Source organism: Bombina bombina, chromosome 5 (genome assembly GCF_027579735.1).
Source record: "Bombina bombina isolate aBomBom1 chromosome 5, aBomBom1.pri, whole genome shotgun sequence".
In the NCBI taxonomy this organism is placed as follows: Eukaryota; Metazoa; Chordata; class Amphibia; order Anura; family Bombinatoridae; genus Bombina; species Bombina bombina.
The window spans coordinates 972,645,241-972,672,134 of NC_069503.1; positions in this window are offsets into that span (position 1 = coordinate 972,645,241).

Below are 26,894 nucleotides of genomic sequence, written 5' to 3' on the forward strand. Positions count from 1 at the left end.
TAGTGTTTGTTTTTTTATGTAATACTAATTTAGTTATTTTTAGTAATTTTAGTGTTTAGTTTTTTTTTGTAATGTTAGGTTTTAGTGTAAGGCAGGTTAGGTTTTATTTCACAGGTAAGTTTGTATTTATTTTAACTAGGTAGTTTGTAAATAGTTAATAACTATTTACTAACTAATCTAATTAGTTAAAATAAATACAAACTTACCTGTGAAATAAAAATAAAACCTAAGCTAGCTACAATATAACTATTAGTTATATTGTAGCTAGCTTAGGTTTTATTTTTCAGGTATTATTTAATTAATAATTGTAGCTTTAATTTAGCTATATTTTAACTATGTTAAAGTTAGGGGGTGTTAGGGTTACGTTAGGGTTAGGGTTAGTGTTAGGTTTAGGGGTTAATGGATTTATTTAGTGGTAGTGATGTGGGAGGCCAGAGGTTTAGGGGTTAATAACTTTAGTATAGTGGCAGCGACATCGGGAGTGGCAGATTAGGGGTTTATAGTTTTATGTAGGTGGCGGCAATGTTGGGGGTGGCAGATTAGGGGTTAATAACTTATGTAGGTGGCGGCGATATCTGGGGTGGCAGATTAGGGGTTAATAACTGTATATAGGTGGCAGCGATATCGGGGACGGCAGATTAGGGGTTAATAACTCTATGTAAGTGTCGGCGATGTTGGGGGCGGCGGATTAGGGGTGTTTAGACTCGGGGTTTATGTTAGGGGTTTTTTTTTTTTTTATTGCTTTTTATTTCCCCATAGACATCAATGGGGCTGCGTTATGGAGCTTTTCATTCTGCGATTGCAGGTGTTAGTCTTTTTTTTCGCCAACTCTCCCCATTGATGTCTATGGGGAACTCGTGCACGAGCACGTCAAAGCAGCGCTTGATTTCGGTGCGGTATGGAGCTCAACGCCACCATATTACCCGTACAAGCCTGCTTTTTTTAAACTTGTAATAGCTGCGCTATAGGGAGGTGAAATAACGCCGCTTTTGTGGCGGTCGTTAAAATCCCTATAGCATTCAAAACTCATAATCTAGCTGTTTGTGTTTAACTCCTACAGAGGAAATACAAAGTATTGCTGCTGGTGAGCAGGAAAGCCAATACAATGCAGTATAAGCATGTACCTACCAATTACCAATTATTATACAGCTCAAGAGTCGCACAGAAACGCACCTGGTGTATGAGTGTAGCAATGTATTTAACCTCTTTAAGGGGGATTGAACATATAGTTATCATTGGGTTGTTGTTTTTTTAATTGAGGTTAAAGTTAAGGCATACAAACAGTATGGAACAATAAAGATAGATATAATACAAAACATGCATCAAATAAGACACAATAACGCTTACAATTCTCCACGTAGAGAAGAAATATATCTCAGTGTTCAGCTTTACAGAAGATAAGATAAACATATAAAAAATATTTGAACAGTATGCCAACTGAAAAATAAACCCTCCAAAGTACTTATGAAGCCACTTTTGGACCTCCTAAACCTAAAACACTAGCAGCAGAAAAAAACAAACCAATCTACAATACGTCACCCCCCAATAAAAAGGCTATCTAAAAAAAAACTACTCTAAAGGATTGCCCTGAAACAGGCATTTGGCTGGGCATTGCCCTTAGAAGGGCATTTAGCTCTTTTGCTGCCCAAATAAATAAACCCAATTCTTAAAATTAAAAAAAACTCACCCAAAAAAAGCACTAAACCTCAAAGAAGGTATTCACCAAACTTGAATCCGGCTCCTAAATGCTCGCCAACTGTGGTGCTCCTCTTCTACCCCGGCAGTGGTGGTCCGTTCTTCTGTCTTGATCCCAGCGGCGGCTGTCCATCTTCATCCATCTTCCACCACTGCTCTGCTCTGCTTCATCCATCTTCCAAGTTTTTTCTATTATTTATGATAAGGAACAGTAGGAATTTGTGGCTTAGAAGCCCAGTGCTAAATTACACACTATTAAAGGGACAGTAAACCTAAAAAATAAAGTTATATAATTATGCCCGTTTTACAGACCCGCTCTCTGCTTAGTGGGTCTGTTTTTTTTACACAGTGCATCGGGCTAGCTGTATAGTCACAGCCCGGCCCGACCGCGCCATAACACTAAGTGCTGTCTGACAGCAAGAGCGAGCTGCACTTAGTGTTATGGCGTGGTCGGGCCGGGCTGTGACTATACAGCTGGCCCGATGCGCTGTGTTAAAAAAACAGACCCGCTAAGCAGAGTACAAAGAGCGGGTCTGTAAAACGGGCATATTTTAAAAAAAATTAAAAGAGAAAAAAAGGTTTTAGAACGATAGCACTAAAATAATTCTATGTAATTCTGCACTATGTGTAGAATTATATAACATTATTTTTTAGGTTTACTGACACTTTAAATTACAAACTATTAAATACTCACTAATAGCAATTCAAGGGTACCCCATATAAGGAGGTACATCACATTCAAAATTCAGTGTGCGGTGGGTGACCGCATGAAGAGGAAGTCGTGGATGGAAGGTCAGAAGATGAGAAGCAAAGAAGACGCATCGGGTGAAAGATGGATGAAGTCTTCCCCAAAGGAGCGGCGGAAGAAGATGAATGAAAATAGACAACCACCACTGGGATCAAGAAAGAAGATGGACCACTGCCACCGGGATATAAAAGGAGCACTGCAATTGGCAAGCGCGTAGGATCCGGATTCAAGTTTGGTGAGTACCTTCTTTGGGGTTTAGTGCTACGCTTTTTTTTATTTTTAAGAATAGGTTGTTTTTTGTTTTGTTTTGGCAGCAAAAGATAGAAAGCTTTTTTTTGGGGGGGGGTACTTTTAGTGTAGGTTGTTTTTTTGTTTTTTTAATATAATAATAAACTAATAATTAACTACATATAAAATTATATACAAAACTTAAAATAATATGCATTATACATGACAATGCATATCATTTTAACATGTACTTTATATAAATGTAGTGATATAGCTCATATAGTTATCATAGGGAGTTGTTTTTTTGTATACTTTATTAGTCAGGTAGATTTCAGACATTACGTAGTTCTAAGCATTCTGTTGGAGTTAGCCGCATTCCAGGGGGAGTATAGGGAAGACATAGCATAGGTGTCGGAGTTGTGAGGGAGTTAGTTGGGTGTTGCAAGGGAGGGTAGGTAATGCATTATGTAGGGGTAGGCAGTATTAGGGAGTTAGCTGGGCATTCCAGGGGAGTATAGCTAGAGTATGACCTGGGTGTAGGCGTTCTGTGTGTGTTAGCCAGGCGTTCCAACGGGAGTAATCTGTACTTGATTGAGATACATTTCAAGCAGTGTGATATATTACAATCTCTGAAATACAGGTTGCAAGTAGGGTGTCAGCCATGTTTGTCTCTCCACCTTTTTAGTAAGGTAAAACAGGCAATATTTGAATTGTTTCAGTGAGCACACTGTCTGCGCTGGGTAGGATTACTTCAAAACCGCCCCACACCCACAGAAAGTGCTGACAAGTGGCGATGTTGGTGATGTTTAGCTGATGTAGCATTTCCCATTATATCCTATATCCACCCCCTTTTTTAGAACACCAGACTGTAAGGCCGACAAGACCTGAAAGGCAGTTTCTTGTCGGTCTGTCGGTGCATTGAATATCGGGGCCTAAGAGAGGGGAGGTACGGTTTAGGTTAAAAATTGGCATTGCCACTGAATGGTTTATTGACTGTCCCTGCCATGAAATATTCTCCAGTTAGAGGCGCTCAAATTAGTGTTTAAACTAGTGTTCTGCCACATACTCTGATATCTACTGAGGTTGTGGATGCTGCCGTAAGGAGATTTTTGACAGATTCAAAGAGCCTTCTTGTGATACAGAAACTTTGCGATCATTAAGATTGCCGCCTCTAGAAGCCCTCCTTAAATTCCTTTTTATACTGATGTTTTTAGAAAAAAAATTGGGATATGCCTGGGATATATATATACAGTGGCAAGAAAAAGTATGTGAACCCTTTGGAATTAGTCGGTTTTCGGCATGAATTGGCTATAAAATGTCATCTCATATTCATCAAAGTCACAAGTATAGACAATCACAATGTTCTTAAGCTAACAACACACAAACACTTCATGTCTTTAATGAACTCATCACATTTAACATTCACAGTACTGTGGAAAAAGTAAGCGAACACTTAGATTTAATTGCTAGTTGATCCTCCTTTGGTTTCAATAACCTCAACCAAGCATTTCCAGTAGCGGCAGATTAGACCTGCACAGCGTTCAGGTTGAATTTTGGACCACTATTTCTTACATAAATGCTTCAGCTCAGCCATATTCTTAGGATGTCTGGTGTGAACAGTGAACACTTAGATTTAATAATTGGTTGATCCTCCTTTGGCAGCAATAACCTCAACCAAGCATTTCTGGTAGCTGTGGATTAGACCTGCACAGCGTTCAAGAGGAATTTTGGACTTTTCTTCCTTACAGAAATGCTTCAGCTCAGTCATATTCTTAGGGTGCCTGATGTGATCAGCTCTCTTGAGGTCATTCCACAGCATCTCTAGGGGGTTAAGGTCTGGGTTCTGATTGTGCCACTCTTTTTTTGAAGCTATTCTGTAGTGGGTTTACTTTGATGTTTAGGATCATTGTCCTGCTGTATTACCCAACTTTTACTGAGCTTCAGCTGGTGCACAGCCACCCTGATATTATCCTGTAGGATATCTCAATAAACTTGGAAATTCAGTTTTCCCTTGATGATGGCAAGTGGTCCAGGCCCTGAAGCAGCAAAGCAGCTCCAAATCATGATGCTCCCTCCACTGTACTTAACCATTTGGATGATGTTTTAATGTTGGTATGCGGTGCTCTTTTTACAGGGGCGGACTGATCAGCCGGGCAAATAGGACCTGGACCAAGGGCCCAGAATGTAGGGGGGCCCACAAATGGCATCTCCATGGCTACTGGTGTGCTGCTTAAAAGGACATAAAACCCAAAAATGTATTTCATGATTTACAATTTTAAACAACTTTCCAGTTTACTTCTATTATCAAATTTGCATCATTCTCTTGGAATCATTTATTGAAGAAGCAGCAAAGCACTACTGGTTTCTAACTTTACACATGGGTAAGCCAATGACAATCAGTATATATATGCATCCATCAATCAGCAGCTAGAACCTAGGTTCTTTGCTGCTTCTTAGCTTGCCTAGATTAATCTTTCAACAAAGGAAGCAAATTAAATAATATAAGTACATTGGAAAGTTATTTAAAATCACATGCTCTTTCTGAATCGTGAAAGAAAAAAATTGGGTTTCATGTCCCTTTAAGCTGGGGTTGAAAGCTGTCCTATCAGTAACTAAGTAGTTAAGTGTGGGTTTAGTGAGGGGCCTTGTGCTAGGATGTGGAAATCAGGGGAGGGGCTAGAATGAGGTGGTCCTGTTGGGGGTCTGTTTCTGTGAGGGCCATGGAGTGTGGGGTCTGGCCCTGGGGGTTGAGGGCACTGTCTATGGCCCTTGATGCTGGGGGTACTGGCCCTGGAGGTTGGGGCACTGGTGGGGGTGGGACATGGAGGATACAATATTCATTTGCATAAATTTGGTTCAGTGTGAGACAGTATGGGCCCTTTCCTTAATTTTTGCCCGGGGGCCCTGATTGGTCTTAATCCGCCCCTGTCTTTTAACACCACACATAGTGCTGAACATAGTGCTAAACCACACATGTTCTTCTAAAAAAAAATCAACCTTAGTTTCATCAGTCCACAAAACATTTTCCCAGAAGTATTGTGGAGTGACAAGATGGTCTTTGGCAAATTTCAGGTGCGCAGCAGCTGGCTTTGTGGTGTTCTGCCATGGACACCATGCCTGTTCAATGATTTCCGTATAATAGACTCATGGACAGAGATATTAACCAGTTCCAAAGATTTCTTCGAGATTTTAGATGTCATTCTAAGGTTCATTTTTACTTCAGTGAAATTCGTGTGGTGTTCCCTTTGAGTCATCTTGGCTGGCAGCCACATCTAGGGAGAGTAGTTACAGTACTAAATCGTCTCCATTTAAAGAAAATTTGTCTAACAGTGGACAGATGAATATCTAAGCTCTTTAATATAACTTTGTAACCTGTTCCAGCTTTATGCAATGCAACAATTCTTGATACCAGGGGGCCGATTTACTATGCCCCGAATGGGGCCAACTCACCCTGTTTCCGCGCAAGCCTTCAGGCTCGCCGGAAACAGTAGTTAGGAAACAGCAGCATACAGCAATCAACCTGATCAAATACGATCCTGTTGATTGACACCCCTGCTAGTGGCCGATTGGCCGCGAATCTGGAGGGGTGGCATTGCACAAGCAGTTCATTAGAACTGCTTGTGCAATGCTGAATGCTGACAGTGTATGCTGTCCGCATTCAGCTATGTCTGGCAGAAAGGATACGCTGCAGCGTATCATGTCTGCCAGACTTTTTTAAATCGGCCCCTAGGTCTATTTACAGCTCTTTTTTTGCGAGGCATGGTTCACATCAACAGATGCATTTTGTGAATAGAAAACTCAAAATGTTTGAGTGCTTTTTATAAGTCAAAGTAGCTCTAATGCACACCTCCAATCTTGCTTCATTAATAGGACATCAGCTTTGCCAATTTTCAAATCTTGTTAGCTTTTGTTGAAGTCATTAACCTAGGGTTTAACATACTTTTTACAACCTATACTGTGAATATTTGAATGATATTTTCGATATGTACAAGAACAATACAATAATGTGTGCTATTAGTTAAAACAGATTGTGTTTGTTGATTAGTGTAACTTAGGTGAACATCAAACCAGATTTTAAGACAAAATTATATAGTAATGCAGGGTTCACATACGTTTTACCTTTTCTTGCCACTGTGTATATATATATTCTGCTGAGAGACAGGAATTACACTGTGGAATGTATTAATGTCATACTGAGGGTCACACACTTCCTCCTTTCCCATAATTACTTCAGGTTTGATGACATATATTATCTCCAAATTAGAGGAACCGCCATGGGGGCAAAATTTGCTCCAGCATATGCCAATTTAACAATGGGATGGTGAGAGATTACTCACATTTTTGGAGATGATAATATATTTGCTAGTGAAATAAAATCATCTTATAGATTTATTGATGATTTACTCTTTATTTGGAAAGGAAGTGAAAGTGGACTGGAAGAATTTGTGCGATCTCTAAATTTCAACCCATGGGATCTTAAATTCACATTTGAAACTAACAAAGAAATTATATCTTACTTAGATTTAGTATTAAAAGCTGACAAAGCAACCAATAGGATAGTGACAACTATCTATTGTAAACCAATCTCGGGAAATACCATACTCCATGGGAAAAGCAATCATCCCCAAAGTGTGCCACACTCAATAGCGAAAGGACAATATATTAGGACAAAAAGAAATTGTATCAATCCAAAAGAATGTGAAGAAAAAAAAAAAGAAGAAAATATGGGGTCCACCAACAACACATTGGATGACACATAATTATGGCCTTTCTAGGTATCACATGTGTTTGTGCATGCGTGTATGCATACACAGATATGTGAATGTATGTGTATGTATATTTATATATTTGTGTCTTATGGATAGTCGAATAGGGTCCTCAAATGTAATCCTCTAATTAGAACAATTTTGAAATTAGATTGATAACTCTTATAATCTATCTGAATGAGGTAATATACAAGGCTCAATCTAATATTCAATAACAATTAATGTATTCAATAAGGCAGGAAAACACTGGTCTCATATTAAGATGTTTAAACTAACAACACAATAATGAACTTATTTGCCTTAGATATTCTATTTTTAAATAAACATAAATATAAATGTGCTGCTTATATGGGCACAAGGCATGTTCTATATATTGGTTGTACTAATAAGTTTTACATTTGCTATAGTTGAATGTTTATCTTTTGTATATAATAAATGTTAACATGGGGTTAAATTATACTCTGGGTGAGGTTGGTCACAAGGTTAGGGCTATCCAATGAGATAACAGCTACAGGTATATATTTTAGGTGTTTTTAACTATGTCTATGTCTATGATTAAGGCTTAACAGCCGAAACATGTCAGACAACTCTACCTGACAAGCTGCTTATATGCTGGCTTTAATTTGTTAAAAAAATAAAGGAACTTCGTTTTAACCACATTTGGTGCTGGCTGAACATTTTGGTTTCTGTTTATATATATATATATATATATATATATATATATATATATACACATATATTTACCACACAGATTATCCGAATCCATTAAAGGGATAGAAAAGTCAAAATTGAAATATTTACAGGTGCATTTAATAGAAGCGTTTTACAATATACTTTATATATTTATATATATACTTTACCAAAAATCCTTCTATTAAAATTATGACTGTTTTTCTACAGCATACTCATATATGCTGTGAGTGCCATGTGCACCAGCATTCAAGGACTACACCTTCTCAGAGAGTCAGTAGTGGCTTTTATGACACAAATTCTTCACTGATGCAATACTCACCCCCACCAGTTTTCTGAGCAGGCATGGTGTTTGCATCCTGATGTTCTAGTCACACATAGCAATGCATTTGTGCACATTTCAGTTTTTATCTTTCTAACCCTTTAAATATTGTTCTTTCAATCACCTTGAAATTGAATGTTCCTAGGAAAAATTATCAATAGATGCAACCATTTCTCACTTCCCACCTTATTAGAATAACTACCTTAAAACAACAAGCAGTACATGTATTGTGTACACATATTCAAATCAGTGCTTTTAAAGTCAAATGTTTGCCTTCCTTATTTCAATATTGCATTGTAAGAAGATACAATGTGCTTTTAACAGGATACAATGTCCTCTGTATACACACAACCCTCCCCAGAGATGTCATCTCAAAAATCCCTTACTACTTCACATCAATACCCCACAAACAGAAAAGTAAATTAGCTACAGAGAGGCTTTGCCTTATACCATACTATTTTCAATATTCCTATGAACTATGAATATACTTTATATAGCTTTTTTGTTTGTAGGAGATAATTATTCAGACAGAACATGAAATTTTAAACAACTTTCCAACTTATATTATCAAATTGATTTAATTTGTTTGGTGCATGTGTCCTGAACACTTGACAGTATTGATTGTAACAATGTTTTTAACAGTTGAGGACTAGAATTACATTTTATGGGGTCGATTTATCATGACCCCCCCCCCCCCCGTAACCCTTTAGGCTCGTCGGAAACAGGAGTTAAGAAGCAGCGGCCTTAAGACCGCTGCTACTTAACTCATCCGCTGCCTCTGAGGCTGGGGACATCAATCCGCCTGATCGAATACAATCAGGTTTATTGACACCCCCTGCTAGAGGCCGATTGGTCGTGAATCTGCAGGGGGCGGCATTGCACAAGCAGTTCACCAGAACTGCTTGTGCAATGATAAATGCTGACAGCGTATCATGTCCGCCAGATATTGATAAATCAGACCCTATGTATGATTCATGAAAGTTTCCATGATTTACAGGACATACAGTACCTTACCTTTTGACAACCAATCTTTTAAAACTAGTTTCCTTAAGGTGACATTAAGAAGCCCACCACTACAAGGTCACAAGGACCACCTACTTTTTTTTTAGAGTTTTATTCATAACCATTAAAATACAAAATAAATTCACATCCAAATGATTGGATTATGTAGTAGGTAAAATATGAGACTAAATTTGTAAAAGGGCAATATGGTCAGCCCTAATGTAATCTATTCTTGAAAAGGATTTACCTGGGTGTAAAAAAAGGTGTAACCATAAGTATTATGGTTTAAATATCTCCAGGAATAATAAAGTGTCAAATAAATGAGGCTTGTCAAAACAGATCTGAGTACAGTTTGAAACATGTTAATATTAGGGTTAGTGTTAGCTATGGGTATGTTTAGAGGAACACAAGTTGTGCTCAATATCATCCAGAATTTTGTTAGTGATTATTATAGAAAAAAAGTGGAGCATAAATATTAAAAAAGTGTTATGGGTTATCCATAAATGAGTCCAAAAATATCAAGTAATCTCCCTGCTTTGTCCATTTGCACCTAAACAATCTTCAAATCTGATTTCCATTTTGGAATAGTTTTCTTTTCCTTTTTTTAATGCCATTTTGAAGCACAATTGGAAATCACTTTAAATTGTTTTATCTTGGGTCTTTTGGAACAATAGTAATAGTAAAAGGAATGTGTGAAAGGTTGAACTTAATTGGCTTGAGGCTTTTTTTCAACCTATATTATTATGGACCTATGGAACAGGTGAGTATAATATATTAGGCACCCTGACTTATAGTATAATCCATAAAGCATATCTATTACGGAGGCCTTGGATGATGTAGCCCAGTTGGCAGAAAATTGGTGGTATAGTGTGACACCCTCTCTAAGCCTAACATACAGGATAATTTAGTATGTCAGGCAGGAAACACAAAAAGAGCCAATGAAGATAGATGGGGAGTATTGCATTAAGATAACAAAATCAGCATATAGATTTTGGGGGTCCAGCTACAATCTCAGGTTCAAACCCTAACAAGGAGAGTCTGAAGATGCAAAAGGCAGTCGAGGGTCTGCATTTTCTGCAGGTTAGAGATGATAGGGAGCATCAGATGCCCCCTATGAAAGTGTGGTGATTCTGCAAGGCAGCTAGCTCCACCCACTGGCGGTAGATTTTTTTTTTCAGCAATGCAGAAGTCTGTAGTAGTAGAAACATGTCTTGCCCTTCACTCACTCCAACAGGCTGCAGGTGTCATTGCACGCCTCTCAATATTTCAGTGTGGGATGTACAGTTTAAAGCCAGAAATAACAGTATTGTTCCTTCTAAAATGTCATCCCCTGTTGCAAGTATTCTAGTAGGTACATATGTGCAATTAACATGTACCCAATCTATCTATCTATCTATCTATCTATCTATCTATCTATCTATTGGGTTCTTGTAAAGCGCGGCTATTCACCCGTAAGGGTCTCAAGGTGCTGAGGGTTGCAGTTCAGTCAAAGAGCCAGGTCTTGAGGTCCTTTCTGAACTTAGTTAGGGCGGTAGCTTGTCTAAGGTGCAGCCGGAGGGTGTTCCAAGTCTTGGCAGCCAGGTGAGATTTTCCTGATGCGGGGGATGACAGCGAGGGCTTGGTTGGCCGATCGAAGTTGTCTGGCAGGGGTGTAAAAGGTAACGCAGTGGTTCAAGTATTCGGGACCGATGTTGTGGAGGGCCTTGAATGCGTGGGTGAGAAGCTTGAAGGTTATTCTTTTGTTGATGGGGAGCCAGTGCAGGTCCCGCAGGTATTTGGTGATGTGGCATTGACGAGGGATGTCAAGGATTAGTCTGGCTGAGGAGTTCTGGATGCGCTGTAGTCTCTTTTGGAGCTTGATGGTGGTGCCGGCGTAGAGTGCGTTACCATAGTCCAGTCGGCTGCATATGAGGGCGTGAGTGACAGTCTTCCTGGTCTCGGTTGGGATCCATTTAAGATCTTTCGCAGCAGGTAAAGTGTGTGGAAGCATGCAGAAGAGACGGCGTTGATTTGCCGGTCCATGGAGAGCAATGAGTCCAGGATGACGCCTAGATTCCGTGCATGGTTGGTGGGGGTTGGAGGGTGTCCGAGGGCTGTGGGCCACCAGGAGTTATTCCACGCAGATGTGGTGGGACCCAGGAGGAGGACTTTGGTCTTGTCTGCGTTCAGCTTTAGGCAGTTGTAGTTCATCCAGGTGGCGACTGCTGTCAGCCCTTAGTGAACGTTTCTCTTGGCAGTGGTGAGGTCACTGGTGAGTGAGATGATTAGCTGGGTGTCGTCGGCGTAGGAGACGATGTTGAGGTCGTGTCGTCGGGCGATGGTGGAGAGAGGTGCCATGTAGATGTTGAATAGGGTGGGGCTCAGAGAAGAGCCTTGGGGTACACCGCAGCTGATTTCTGTGGGCTTGGAGGTGAAGGGTGGGAGTCTAACTTTCTGGGTTCTGCCGGTGAGGAGGGAGGTGATCCATTACAGGGCTTTGTCGCGTATGCCGGCATCGTGTAGTCGGTTGCAGAGGGTGAGGTGGGAGACAGTGTCGAATGCTGCTTAGAGGTCTAGGAGAATGAGGGCGGCAGTCTCTCCTCGGTCGAGTAGGGTGAGGATGTCGTCTGTGGCGGCGAGGAGGGCAGTCTCGGTGCTGTGGTTGCTCCTGAAACTGGATTGGGAGGGGTCCAGGGTGTGGTTGGCTTCAATGTAGTCAACGAGTTGCGTGTTGATGAACTTCTCGATGACTTTGGCCGCAAAGGGGAGCAAAGAGATTGGGCGGTAGTTCTTCGGATCATTGGGGTCAGCCGTGGGTTTTTTCAGTAGGGGGTTTAATTCTGCGTGCTTCCAGTCATCCGGGAAGGTGCCGGTTTTGATGGAGCAGTTGATGGTGCTGCAGAGCTCTGGGGCGATGGTGTCAACCGCTTTGTTGAAAATGTGATGCGGGCATGGGTCCGAGGGTGCTCCGGGGTGGATCGATCTCATGATCCTGATGGTGTCCTCTGTGGTGAGGGGGCTCCAGATGATCAGTGGGGGGTAGGCGGTGGTGTATTTGGGTAAGGTATCATGGGAGTTGATGGGTAGGCGGTGGTGGGTGAGTTCTGGGACACGAAGTTGTCATAGATGTCGACAATCTTGCGGTGGAAGTACATTGCGAGGTTATAGCAGAGGTCCTGGGAGGGTGGGATGTCGTTGGTGTTGCTGTTGGGATTGGATAATTCCTTGATTACTGTGAACAGCTCCTTGCTGTTGTGGACGTTGGCATTGATTCTATCTTGGATGGCTGTCTTCTTGGTGGTTTTGATGAGGTGGTGGTGGGTAGTGATGGCTTCTTTGTAGGCTGTTTTATTTGAGGGGGTCTTGCTGGATCTCCAGGTCCTTTCCAATCACCTGCAGTGGCGTTTGGAGTCCTGGAGGGCAGGGGTGAACCAACTAGCCTTGTTGGTGGGTTGGGGTTGGATGGTTTCTGGAGAGGGGCGAGGGTGCTGGCGCAGTCTGTGAGCCAGTGGTGGAGGTTGCGGGCGGAGGAGTTGGCATCTGTGGAGGTGGCTGGGGGGCACTTGTTCAGGGTGGAGTGCAGTTGATTTTCGGTGATGTTGTTCCAGTTTCTGCGGGGTGGGTGGTGCTGCCAGAGGTGTGTGGTGGGTTTGTTGAAGAAAAAATGTATGCAATGGTGGTCGGTCCAATGGAGTTCAGTGATGTGGTTGACTGAGATGTGGTTGCCTGCAGAGAAGATAGGGTCGAGTGTGTGTCCGGCTGAGTGGGTTGGGGAGTTGACGAGTTGCTTTAGACCGATGGTTCCAAGGTTTTCTAAGAGGTTGGAAGTGTTGTGGTCATTGGGGTTGTCTAGGTGGAAGTTGAGGTCACCGAGGAGGATGTAGTCTGTTGAGGGGAGGGCGTGGGGTGCGATGAGGTCGGTGATGGAGTCACAGAAGGCAGGACGAGGTCCGGGAGGTCTGTAGATGAGGGTGCCACGGAGGGTAGTGTTGGGGCTGACCTGGATCTTGAAGTGTAGGTGTTCCAAGCCTGGTGAGTGGTAGTCGGAGCTGGTTGTGATGGGGAGGGAGTGTTTGTGGACGATAGCGATGCCTCCTCCGGTCGGTTGCTGCGGTCCTTGTGGGAGATCTTGTATCCGTCGGGGATGGCGATGGCGATGTCCGGCATTGATGTGGGGTTCAGCTAGGTTTCAGTAAGGAAGGCAACGTCCGGGGAGGTGGAGTTGAGCAGGTTCCAGATTTCGACTGCGTGCTTGCGGACGGAGCGGGTGTTGAGGAGGATGCAGTTGAGGTGGTTGCGGTTGTTTTTGCGTGAGGTGACTGGCAGGTTAGTGGTTCGGAGGGAGGAGAAGGCGTGAGAGGTGACTGGCAGGTTAGTGATTCGGAGGGAGGAGACGGCGCAGTTGCGGCAGGTGAAGGGTTCCTACTAAAATGTCATCCCCTGTTGCAAGTATTCTAGTAGGTACATATGTGCAATTAACATGTACCCAATACTTCATAAATGTGTGCACTGCATTGTGAATGCTTATTTACTCATGAATTATTGTGCTAATTATCTCCAAATATATGGATCTGAAGATGTATTAATTACCCACATTTGAACTAATTTTATCTGAGTGATTTTTTTCCTTTTTAATGGTGCTAAAGGGTATTGCTTTTGGATAGTCCTATATTCCAGGAGAAATAACCACTTTCAGATAGAAATTCTTGGTGAAAGAAAAATCTTAAACAATAAATAGTAAATAGCAACCATAAAGCAAAAATATGCAAAGAACATATAAAACAGAATAAATGACAAACTTATACCGTGTCATAAAAAATACAACATGTAATTAGGCATAATTATCTGCAAGACAAGTAGGAAATCACATTAGAATATTTGCTTTAAGATGTCTTGCATGGAAATGAATTTTTATTACCCAGAATGCATAATCAATTCCAATCTTTTTCCAATTAGAGATTTTTTAATTTTGGGCTTTTCATATACTACTGTATATATGGGACCTGTTACGTTTTTGAGCGTCACTTCTTCATTTTTTTCAATGTTAAATTTCTTGCTCCAGATCCGTGTGCGGGTTCATTAACATTTTTTAAATAAAAAGTTAAAAATATAGTACAGTTTTAAACTGACAAACTTGTACGCAAATATAATCATCATCATAATGTTCATTAAAGGACCATTCAGTACTGTTGCATTGCATAATTAACAAATGCATAATAAAAAGGACAATGCAATAACATTTATTTTGAATTTCAAATTAGCAGTTTCCTTTAATTCCCCTGTCTCCTGTATCATGTGACAGTTATCAGCCAATCACAATAAAAAATATCTTGCACATGCTCAGGAGGAACTTGTGCCTGAAAAAGTGTGCACATAAAAAGACTTCACAGTTTGATAATGGCAGTTCTGTCTGAATCATTAAGGTTTCATTTTAACTTTCATGATTACAAGGGCATTTTAGTGTAAAAATAAAATGCTCTATTGTGTAAGATCATTTTATTAAACATGAAGCCAAACTTGTTCTTCTGGAGCACCCCACATTCTGCTCCACATGTGGATGCAGTGATTATTATTATTATCATTATCATCATAATTTATTTGTATATTGTAACAAATTCTGTAGCACTGGGTACATAATGACAATGATTTTTGTTACAAAATAATACAAATACATAAAACAGACTAAACAAAACAAATTAATATAGGAGTTTACAGTCATCAGATCAAGGGTGAGGAGAAATAAGAACAAAATAAAATATTCTATTTTACAGAAGAATGTCCCTTTAATTATGAACACCGCCAGAAGTAAACTTTTAATGGAAGTGGGTTAGTGCACTTATTACAAGTCAAAAGTAAAATGTTGGCGCACAAGCAAAAGCCGACGCTCTCTAACTTGAGGACTTCGGAAATTGCGGCCATGTTAACTTCTACTCCCCGAAGACTTTAATGGAGCAAGCAAACTTAAAAAAATAGCATTTACTGCTTGCGCACTATTCCGAGACTGCGTAAGACTAACTGCGCTAACCCAAAGGTAGTTATGAATAGTTTACATTCCAATGTTCTTCACATAGAAGAAAATGCTATATTTAATTTTAAACAGCTATATATATTTGATAGAGTTTTCTGTAAAATATATATCTATACCTATATATATGTATATGTGTGAATATTTATATATATTTAGCCATGTATATGTTTGTATATATACATTATAGCCCTATATTACAAATAATTATTATCAGATATGTGTATGTATAAGTGGTATGCTAACTCAACTAGATTTGTGCTCGTGCAGTCGTGCTTACTTTCAACTTGTAATATGAGCACAAGCTAGTGCAGGCGTGATATTTTAATATGGCACGTGTTAATATTAGCACACGGCTTGTAATCTAGCCCATTAATTTTAATGCAGTTACTTAAAATGATATGAAAATATTAATTGTGCACATTTTATGAATTTATATCAACATTTTTTTTCCCAAACAAGCTTTATTAAATACATTTTCAAAGTGACAAACATTGATTGAGCAGCAATTTTTCAGTAATTATCAGACATAGGTCAAGACATTGTTCATGTAATGCATGTTCTTATACTTTCGCTGGATATTGGGAACATAGAACTCAAGGATGAGTAAATGTCCAAGTCTTTTATGTTTTAAATCCTGTGTTCCCATTCTGGAGCTTGCATTTTTGGGTTTTATCTCATGTAACAAAAGTATAATCTTTGTACAGTAGAGTCTAACATTCCTCTCCCTGCTGTAGTTTAAAGGGACATGAAACCCGAAATTTTTCTTTCATGATTCAGATAGAGAATACAATTTTAAACAACTTTCCAGTTTACTTCTATTATTTCATTTGCTTCCTTCTCTTGTTATCCTTTGCTGAAAGGTTTATCTAGGGAAGCACAGGAGCAGCAAAGAACCTAGGTTCTAGCTGCTGATTGGTGGCTGCATATATATACCGATTAGCATTGGCTCACCCATGTGTTCAGTTAGAAACCAGTAGTGCATTGCAGCTCCTTCAACAAATTATACCAAAAGAATGAAACAAATTAGATAATAGAAGTAAATTAGAAAGTTGTTTTAAATTATATTCTTTATCAGAATCATGAAAGATATTTTGGGGGTTTATGTCCCTTTAATAATGAAAGTGAGGAGAGTTAGAATAGCTAGAAGAGGTAGAGGGAGGGTAGGGAAGGGGAGGGGAAAGGGAGGGGGGATTTCAGTGTGTTACGTGTAGCGAGTTTTGAGTGCGTTATTCCATATCAGCATTGCTTCATGCGTTTCTAGTTTTTGGGCTTTCAAGTAGTGTTATCTCTCTAATATAAGTAAGTCGTTGACTTGTGCTCAATCATTTTTTGTAGTTGGGATAAGTAACATGTCAGGAGTGTTATTGGAACTGTTTGCAAGAGGTAGAGTATTCATTTTTATAACCTGAATTTGGCCTAGCCATGACAGTGGTTTATTCTTCCATGATGATAGGTCTCTAGTAATATAACTTTTAAGTGTTATATAATTATATTTATAAAGGTCTTGGTATGCCGATGTAAGTTATATACCCAGGTATTTTAATTTCTTATGTGTAATTGTTATATTAAAGTTAGTGCGTAGCTGTTAGATATGGTGATGTTGTGAGTTTATGTTTAAGAGCTCTGATTTAGTCAAATTGAGAAGAAAATGTGAGGTTTTCCCATAATCTTTCAGCTCAGCTAATAATTCAGGGATTCACTTTTGTTAATGTGTAGAGAACGTCGTCAGCGTATAGTGCTTGTTTGTCCTCGGTGTCTCGGATTTTTAGTCCCTTTATCTTACTGTTATTCCTGACTTTTTGGGCTAGAACCTCTATGGGCAAGACAAATAACAGTAGGCAGAGGGGACAACCCTGTCTAGTGGAATTGCTTATCCAGAAGGGCTCAAATAGTGTTCCATTCAATTAACTCTTGCATTAGTGGTCGAGTATAATGCAAAGGTCATGTTCAAGAAGTGTTCATTAAAACCCATTACTTCCATCGTCCGATACAGGAAGAGCCAGTCCACTCTGTCAAAGGTCTTCTCTGCCTCGGTCGAAAATAGGGCCATGGGGATTCCCTGTGTCTTTGTGTGAGTTATTAGTTGTAGAACCTTCTTGGTATTGTCTCTAGCCTCCCTGCTGGAGATGACGCACACCTGGTCTGTTAAGATTAAGCTGGGAAGGTATTTGGAATTTATATAAACATTTAAGTAAAAAAAATGTATTTAGTCATATTAGGCAATTATCATCAACAATGAATTAACTATCTGTCCCGTTTTACTTTCAATTTGGCAGTATGTTTTTGCTTCCAAGAAAGTCAGTAAAAACTGTTTTCAATTTGTTGCTCATGTGCATAACAAGATTCTAATTTTACATAATTTTCTAGTTAAAGTAGTTTTTCTAATTCATACAATGGGTCAAGTAATTAGTTGTAACAGTTTAAAAAAAAAAAAACACAACCGAAATTCTAATGGACTGGAATCAATATCCATCTCTTTTTTAAAGGGCATGTGTAGTAATACTACTTTATGACTATTATGCACATTTACAGTGTTATTTTACACACTTGTGCTGCGCATACTTGAATTCTTTGGTGAAGCATTGCACCTAAAAAGTACTAAGTACTAAGATACACACACAAATACAAATACAGATACATACACAAATACACACACACACATACAAACAGATACACACACACAGATACATACACATTCACTAACACACATATACATACACACACACTATAACAGAGATACGCAGATACATACACACACAGATACATACACAAATACACACACACATACATAAACACACACACACATACATACACAAATACACACACATATACATAGACACACACACAAAGATACATACACACACAAACATAGAGATACATACACACACACAGATACATACACACACAACATATACACACACACACACACATTTATTTAAGAACAAAAAAAAAATCTGGCTCCTAATTATTTTGGTTGGCTCCCAGACTCCTAGAATACATTTGTTAAGCCCTGACTTACCTTTTCTGCAATGTGCTGTTACCCTGTACTGCACTAGAGTTCAGGAAGGGGGAGGAAATTGAAGAGAGAGGAACGTAGTAAATATTTACATTGAGAGAGAATGGAACAGTGACACCTGCAGGCAGAAATTAAAAGTGCAGGCAAAAAAAATGTCTGCAGAAACTGTACATTTTCTGCAATGAGATGACACATCTCAGTATGTTCTGCCTTGGGGGTTCCACATATGAGTCTTTTAAAAAAGCAGCACAAAACTTACGAGATAGACTATTACTTAGGGGTTTACGAATATAAGTCCCTAGCCAGGGCATATCAGAAAGAACAAGAAAATTACCAGTGTTGCGAGACATTTCTTGCAACACCATAATAGTGATACAAGAGCTTTAAGATGTTGGGGTTTGGAAAAATTAAAAACAGGCATTAGGGGAGGAGATTGTGAAAAGCAGCTGCTTAAAGGGACATAATACTCATATGCTAAATCACTTGAAACTGATGCAGTATAACTATAAAAAGCTGACAGGAAAATATCACCTGAGCATCTCTATGTAAAAAAGGAAGATATTTTACCTCACAATTTCCTCAGCTCACCAGAGTAAGTTCTGTGTAAAAAGTTATACTCAGCTGCTCCCAGCTGCAGGTAAAAAAATGAAGAAATGAACAGCAGCCAATCAGCATCAGCAGTGCTGAGGTCATGAACTCTTGCTGTGATCTCATGAGATTTGACTTAACTCTCATGAGATTTCATAGTAAGCTTCCTTTACCTGATTGGTGAAATAATATGAGAGTGCACGAAGCTCATCCTTTCAGTTGTCCCGGGACAGACATACTAATATGCTGCTTAGAAATCTTTTACAATGGGAGGTGGCTACTGAGGAACTTTTGAGGTAAAATATCTTTCTTTTTTACATAGAGATGTTCAGGTGATATTTTCAGCTTTTACAGCTATGCTGCATTACTTTCAAGTGTTTAAACATTTGGGTATTATGGCCCTTTAAACAAGAAACTAAGTAGATTTTTAGGTTGGATTGTGTTATGCCTAAAGGCATGAATGAATCAAACAACTACTGGGTGTTCCTGTAATAATGATTGGTATATGGATTTTATGTATATGCCACTTGTTTACACGAGAGGTATGCAAGGGTTAATAATAAGATAGTGAGAGGGGGGATGAAGAGACAGTACAATGAATGTGGCTCTCTAATAACTACTTTCTTTAGGATTTAATGAGTGTATGGTTCAAGTTAGCAGTACATTTTATTTTATTTAGGATGCTCCCTTTACTGCGGAATCATGATTACTTATAACCCTAGCAAATTATTAACCCTGCATGTTTAAAATGCTAATAGGATTTAAGTGTCTTTTTCCAGTAATAAGTTGGAAATTAGGGATAGTAGTAGAAAACACGATTAATAGGTCTATACTATTATTATCATGATTAATACACGCTTATCGAAATGTACACAGTGGAATTTATATAATATCAGCGTGTAATGTAAACAATTATTCCTCTCGAGTATGACCCAATGGGAGAAGTCCGATCAGACACACACCCTCGGACGGCCAAATCATAGGATTTCAAAGGGTGGTATACCATTCTGCCAAGAGTAGATAATGTGCGTATAGTTACAGGGTTGCTAAGCGATAATATTAGCCAATTGGGCAAGCACCTGAAGCACACACCCAGAATCTATGCAATCAGGAATCCGGAATGGTACTAGGGGAGTGGCATATGACACAATGGCCTCTATTTATCAAGCCGTCAACCGCAAATATGCTGGAATTCCGCAGCGTATTTGTGGCGAGGCTGATTCGCCATAGTTATCAAGCCCTACAGACCGGAAAAAGTAGAATCTAGTAACGTAACATACGATCCGCCGGACCCTGTCCGACACAGATCGATGGTTACGTCACTCCAGATGTTCCGAACGCAAGTTCGGGACAATGTGACTACTTATCACCTAGATTTAGAGTTTGGCGTTAGCCGTCAAAAGCAGCGTTAAGGGGTCCTAACGCTGCTTTTTACCGCCCGCTGGTATTTAGAGTCAGGCAGGAAAGGGTCTAACGCTCACTTCCTCACCGCGACTCCAGGCTACCGCAGATCCCCTTACGCCAATTGCGTATCCTATCTTTCAATGGGATCTGCCTAACGCCGGTATTTGGAGTCTTGGGAGAAGTGAGCGGTAGACCCTCTACTGACTCCTACCGACAAAAAAAGTCAGTAGTTAAGAGCTTTATGGGCTAACGTGTGAATATAAAGCTCTTAACTACTGTGCTATAAAGTACACTAACACCCATAAACTACCTATGTACCCCTAAACCGAGCCCCCCCCACATCGCCGCCACTATAATAAAACATTTTAACCCCTAATCTGCCGACCGGACACCGCCGCAACCTACATTATACCTATAAACCCCTAATCTGCTGCCCCTAACATCGCCGACCTCTATATTATATTTATTAACCCCTAATCTGCCCCCCCAACGTCGCCACTACCTACCGGACCTCGCCGCCACTATAATAAATGTATTAACCCCTAAACCGCCGCACTCCCGCCTCGCAAACACTATAATAAAAAGTATTAACCCCTAATCTGCCCTCCCTAACATCGCCGCCACCTACCTACAATTATTAACCCCTAATCTCCCGTCCGCACCGTCGCCGTTACTATAATAAAGTTATTAACCTCTAAACCTAACTCTAACCCTAACCCTAACACCCCCCTAACATAAATATAATTTAAATGAAACGAAATAATATTCCTAAAATTAACTAAATTAATTCTATTTAAAACTAAATACTTACCTATCAAATAAACCCAAATATAGCTACAATATAACTAATAATTACATTGTAGCTATTTTAGGATTTATATTTATTTTACAGGCAACTTTGTATTTATTTTAACTAGGTATAGCTATTAAATAGTTAATAACTATTTAATAGCTACCTAGTTAAAATAAGTACAAAATTACCTGTAAAATAAATCCTAACCTAAGTTACAAATACACCTAACACTACACTATCATTAAATTAATTAAATAAATTACCTACAATTAGCTAAATTAAAATACAATAAAATAAACTATTCTATAATACAAAAAAAAGAATAAATTACGAAAAATAAAAAAGAATTACAAGAAGTTTAAACTAATTACACCTAATCTAAGCCCCCTAATAAAATAAAAAATCCCCTCAAAATAAAAAAATGCCCTACCCTATTCTAAACTACCAAAGTAATCAGCTCTATTACCAGCCCTTAAAAGGGCTTTTTGCGTAGCATTGCCCCAAAGTAATCAGCTCTTTTACCTGAAAATAAAAATACAATACCCCCCAACATTACAACCCACCACCCACATACCCCTACTCTAACACACCCAAACCCCCCTTAAAAAAACCTATCGCTAACTCCCTGAAGATCTCCCTACCTTGAGTCGTCTTCACCCAGCCGAGCCAAATTCTTCATCCAAGGTGCGCAGAGGAGGTCCTTGATCCGGTAGAAGTCTTCATCCAAGTGGGGCAAGAAGAGGTCCTCCATCCGGTAGAAGTGTTCATCCAGGCGGCGTCTTCAATCTTCATCCATCCAGAGCGGAGCCATCTTCAAAGGAGCCGACGCAGAGCCATCCTCTTCAACCGACAACTTCTCGACAAATAAAGGTTCCTTTAAGGGACGTCATCCAAGATGGCGTCCCTTCATTTCCGATTGGCTGATAGAATTCTATCAGCCAATCTGAATTAAGGTAGAAAAAATCTGATTGGCTGATGCAATCAGCCAATCAGATTGAAGTTCAATCCGATTGGCTGATCCAATCAGCCAATCGTATTGAACTTGCATTCTATTGGCTGTTCCGATCAGCCAATAGAATGCGAGTTCAATACGAACCTTCATTCGTCGGGAAGTCGTCGGTTGAAGAGGATGGCTCCGCGTCGGCTCCTTTGAAGATGGCATCCGTTCCGGATGGATGAAGATTGAAGACGCCGCCTGGATGAACACTTCTACCGGATGGAGGACCTCTTCTTGCCCCACTTGGATGAAGACTTCTACCGGATCAAGGACCTCCTCTGCGCACCTTGGATGAAGAATTCGGCTCGGCTGGGTGAAGACGACTCAAGGTAGGGAGATCTTCAGGGGGTTAGCGATAGGTTTTTTTAAGGGGGGTTTGGGTGGGTTAGAGTAGGGGTATGTGGGTGGTGGGTTATAATGTTGGGGGGGTATTGTATTTTTATTTTCAGGTAAAAGAGCTGATTACTTTGGGGCAATGCCCCGCAAAAAGCCCTTTTAAGGGCTGGTAATAGAGATGATTACTTTGGTAGTTTAGAATAGGGTAGGGCATTTTTTTATTTTGGGGGGATTTTTTATGTTATTAGGGGGCTTAGATTAGGTGTAATTAGTTTAAACTTCTTGTAATTCTTTTTTATTTTTTGTAATTTAGTGTTTTTGGGGGTTTTTTTGTATTATAGAATAGTTTATTTTATTGTATTTTAATTTAGCTAATTGTAGGTAATTTATTTAATTAATTTAATGATAGTGTAGTGTTAGGTGTATTTGTAACTTAGGTTAGGATTTATTTTACAGGTAATTTTGTACTTATTTTAACTAGGTAGCTATTAAAGAGTTATTAACTATTTAATAGCTATTGTACCTAGTTAAAATAAATACAAAGTTGCCTGTAAAAAAAAATTAAATCCTAAAATAGCTACAATGTAATTATTAATTATATTGTAGCTATATTCGGGTTTATTTGATAGGTAAGTTTTTAGTTTTGAATAGGATTCATTTTGTTAATTTTAGGAATATTATTTTGTTTCATTTAAATTATATTTATGTTAGGGGGTGTTAGGGTTAGAGTTAGGTTTATGGGTTAATAACTTTATTATAGTAGCGGCGACGGTGCGGGCGAGAGATTAGGGGTTAATAATTGTAGGTAGGTGGCGGCGATGTTAGGGAGGGCAGATTAGGGGTTAATACTATTTATTATAGTGTTTGCGAGGCGGGAGTGCGACGGTTAAGGGGTTAATACATTTATTATAGTGGCGGCGAGGTCGGGTTCGGCAGGTTAGGGGTTAATAAGTGTAGGTAAGGTAGCGGTGACGTTGGGGGGGCAGATTAGGGGTTAATAAATGTAATATAGGGGTCGGCGGTGTTAGGGGCAGCAGATTAGGGGTTCATAGGGATAATGTAGGTTGTGGCGGTGTCCGGAGCGGCAGATTAGGGGTTAATAAGTGTAAGGTTAGGGGTGTTTAGACTCGGGGTTCATGTTAGGGTGTTAGGTGCAGACTTAGAAAGTGTTTCCCCATACGAAACAATGGGGCAGCGTTAGGAGCTGAACGCTGCTTTTTTGCAGGTGTTAGGTTTTTTCAGCCCAAACTGCCCCATTGTTTCCTATGGGGATATCGTGTACAAGCACGTTTTTCCATCTTACCGCTACCGTAAGCAACGCTGGTATTGAGGGTTGAAGTGGAGCTAAATTAGGCTCAACGCTCCCTTTTCTGAGCCTAACGCAGCCCCTCAGACAACTCTAAATACCATTGTTGTCTTAAGGGTGCGCTGGGGAAAAAAGCAGCGTTAGCTACGCGGGTTTTTACTGACAAAACTCTAAATCTAGGCGTTTGTTAGTTATCAAAGAACAACCAGGTATGCTCGCCACTATTCCGGCCCAGCGCACCTGGTTTTCAATCCGCCGCCCTGGAGGCGGCGGATCCCATAGGAATCAATGGGAGTCTGACAGCAGCGAGAGCTCATGTTCGCTGCTGCCCAATATCCCATTGATTCCTATGGGAAGTGTCTGCACCTAACACCCTAACATGTACCCCGAGTCTAAACACCCCTAATCTGCCCCCCCTATACCGCCGCCACCTACTTCATACTTTTTAACCCCTAAACCGCCACTACCTACATTATACGTATTAACCCCTAAACTGCCGCTCCCGGACCCCGCCGCAACTAAATAAAATGTTTAACCCCTAAACCGCCGCTTCCGGACCCCGCCGCAACTATAATAAATTTATTAACCCCTAAACAGCTGCTCCCGGACCCCGCCGCCACCTACATTATACCTATTAACCCCTAATCTGCCACCCCCTATACCGGCGCCGCCTACATAAAGTTATTAACCCCTATCCTGCCGATCCTGGACCCCGCCGCAAATAAATTAATTGTTTAACCCCTAAACCGCCACTCCCGGAGCCCACCGCCACCTACATTATATCTATTATCCCCTAACCCTAAGTCTAACCCCAACCCTAACACCCCCCTAACTTAAATATTATTTAAATTAATCTAAATAAATATTCCTATAATTAAATAAATTATTCCTATTTAAAACTAAATACTTACCTATAAAATAAACCCTAAGGCCTAGATTTGGAGTTTGGCGGTAGCCGTGAAAACCAGCGTTAGAGGCTCCTAATGCTGGTTTTAGGCTACCGCCGGTATTTGGAGTCATTCAAAAAAGGGTCTAACGCTCACTTTTCAGCCGCGACTTTTCCATACCGCAGATCCCCTTACGTCAATTGCGTATCCTATCTTTTCAATGGGATCTTTCTAACTCCGGTATTTAGAGTCGTGTCTGAAGTGAGCGTTAGAATTCTAACGACAAAACTCCAGCCGCAGAAAAAAGTCAGTAGTTAAGAGCTTTCTGGGCTAACGCCGGTTCATAAAGCTCTTAACTACTGTGCTCTAAAGTACACTAACACCCATAAACTACCTATGTACCCCTAAACCGAGCCCCCCCCCACATCGCCGCCACTCGATTAAATTTTTTAACCCCTAATCTGCCGACCGCCACCTACGTTATACTTATGTACCCCTAATCTGCTGCCCCTAACACCGCCGACCCCTATATTATATTTATTAACCCCTAACCTGTCCCCCACAACGTTGCAGCCAGCTACCTACAATAATTAACCCCTAATCTGCCGACCGCAAAGAGCCGCCACCTACATTATAGCTATGTACCCCTAATCTGCTGCCCCTAACACCGCCAACCCCTATATTATATTTATTAACCCCTAATCTGCCCCCCTCAACGTCGCCTCCACCTGCCTACACTTATTAACCCCTAATCTGCCGAGCGGACCGCACCGCTACTATAATAAAGTTATTAACCCCTAATCCGCCTCACTAACCCTATAATAAATAGTATTAACCCCTAATCTGCCCTCCCTAACATCGCCGACACCTAACTTAAATTATTAACCCCTAATCTGCCGACTGGAGCTCACCGCTATTGTAATAAATGTATTAACCCCTAAAGCTAAGTCTAACCCTAACACTAACACCCCCCTAAGTTAAATATAATTTTAATCTAACGAAATTAATTAACTCTTATTAAATAAATTATTCCTATTTAAAGCTAAATACTTACCTGTAAAATAAATCATAATATAGCTACAATATAAATTATAATGATATTATAGCTATTTTAGGATTAATATTTATTTTACAGGTAACTTTGTATTTAACCAGGTACAATAGCTATTAAATAGTTAAGAACTATTTAATAGCTAAAATAGTTAAAATAATTACAAATTTACCTGTAAAATAAATCCTAACCTAAGTTACAATTAAACCTAACACTACACTATCGATAAATAAATTAAATAAAATACCTATAATTATCTACAATTAAACCTAACACTACACTATCAATAAATAAATTAAATACAATTCCTACAAATAAATACAATGAAATAAACTAACTAAAGTACAAAAAATAAAAAAGAACTAAGTTACAAAAAATAAAAAAATATTTACAAACATTAGAAATATATTACAACAATTTTAAACTAATTACACCTACTCTAAGCCCCCTAATAAAATAACAAAGCCCGTTCCGAGCCAATCGGATTGAACTTGATTCTGATTGGCTGACTCCATCAGCCAATCAGAATATTCCTACCTTAATTCCGATTGGCTGATAGAATCCTATCAGCCAATCGGAATTCGAGGGACGCCATCTTGGATGACGTCATTTAAAGGAACCGTCATTCGTCGTTCAGTCGCCAGCCAGGATGGATGTTCCGCGTCTGAGGTCTTCAGGATGCTGCCGCTCCGCTCCGGATGGATGACGATAGAAGATGCCGCTTGGATGAACACTTCAATCGGATGGAAGACCTCTTCTGCCCCGCTTGGATGAAGACTTCTACCGGATGGAGGACCTCTTCTTGCTCCGCTTGGATGAAGAATTTGGCTCGGCTGGGTGAAGACGACTCAAGGTAGGGAGATCTTCAGGGGCTTAGTGTTAGGTTTATTTAAGGGGGGTTTGGGTTAGATTAGGGGTATGTGGGTGGTGGGTTGTAATGTTCGGGGGGGGTATTGTATGTTTTTTTTTACAGGCAAAAGAGCTGAACTTCTTGGGGCATGCCCCGCAAAGGGCCCTGTTCAGGGCTGGTAAGGTAAAAGAGCTTTGAACGTTAGTAA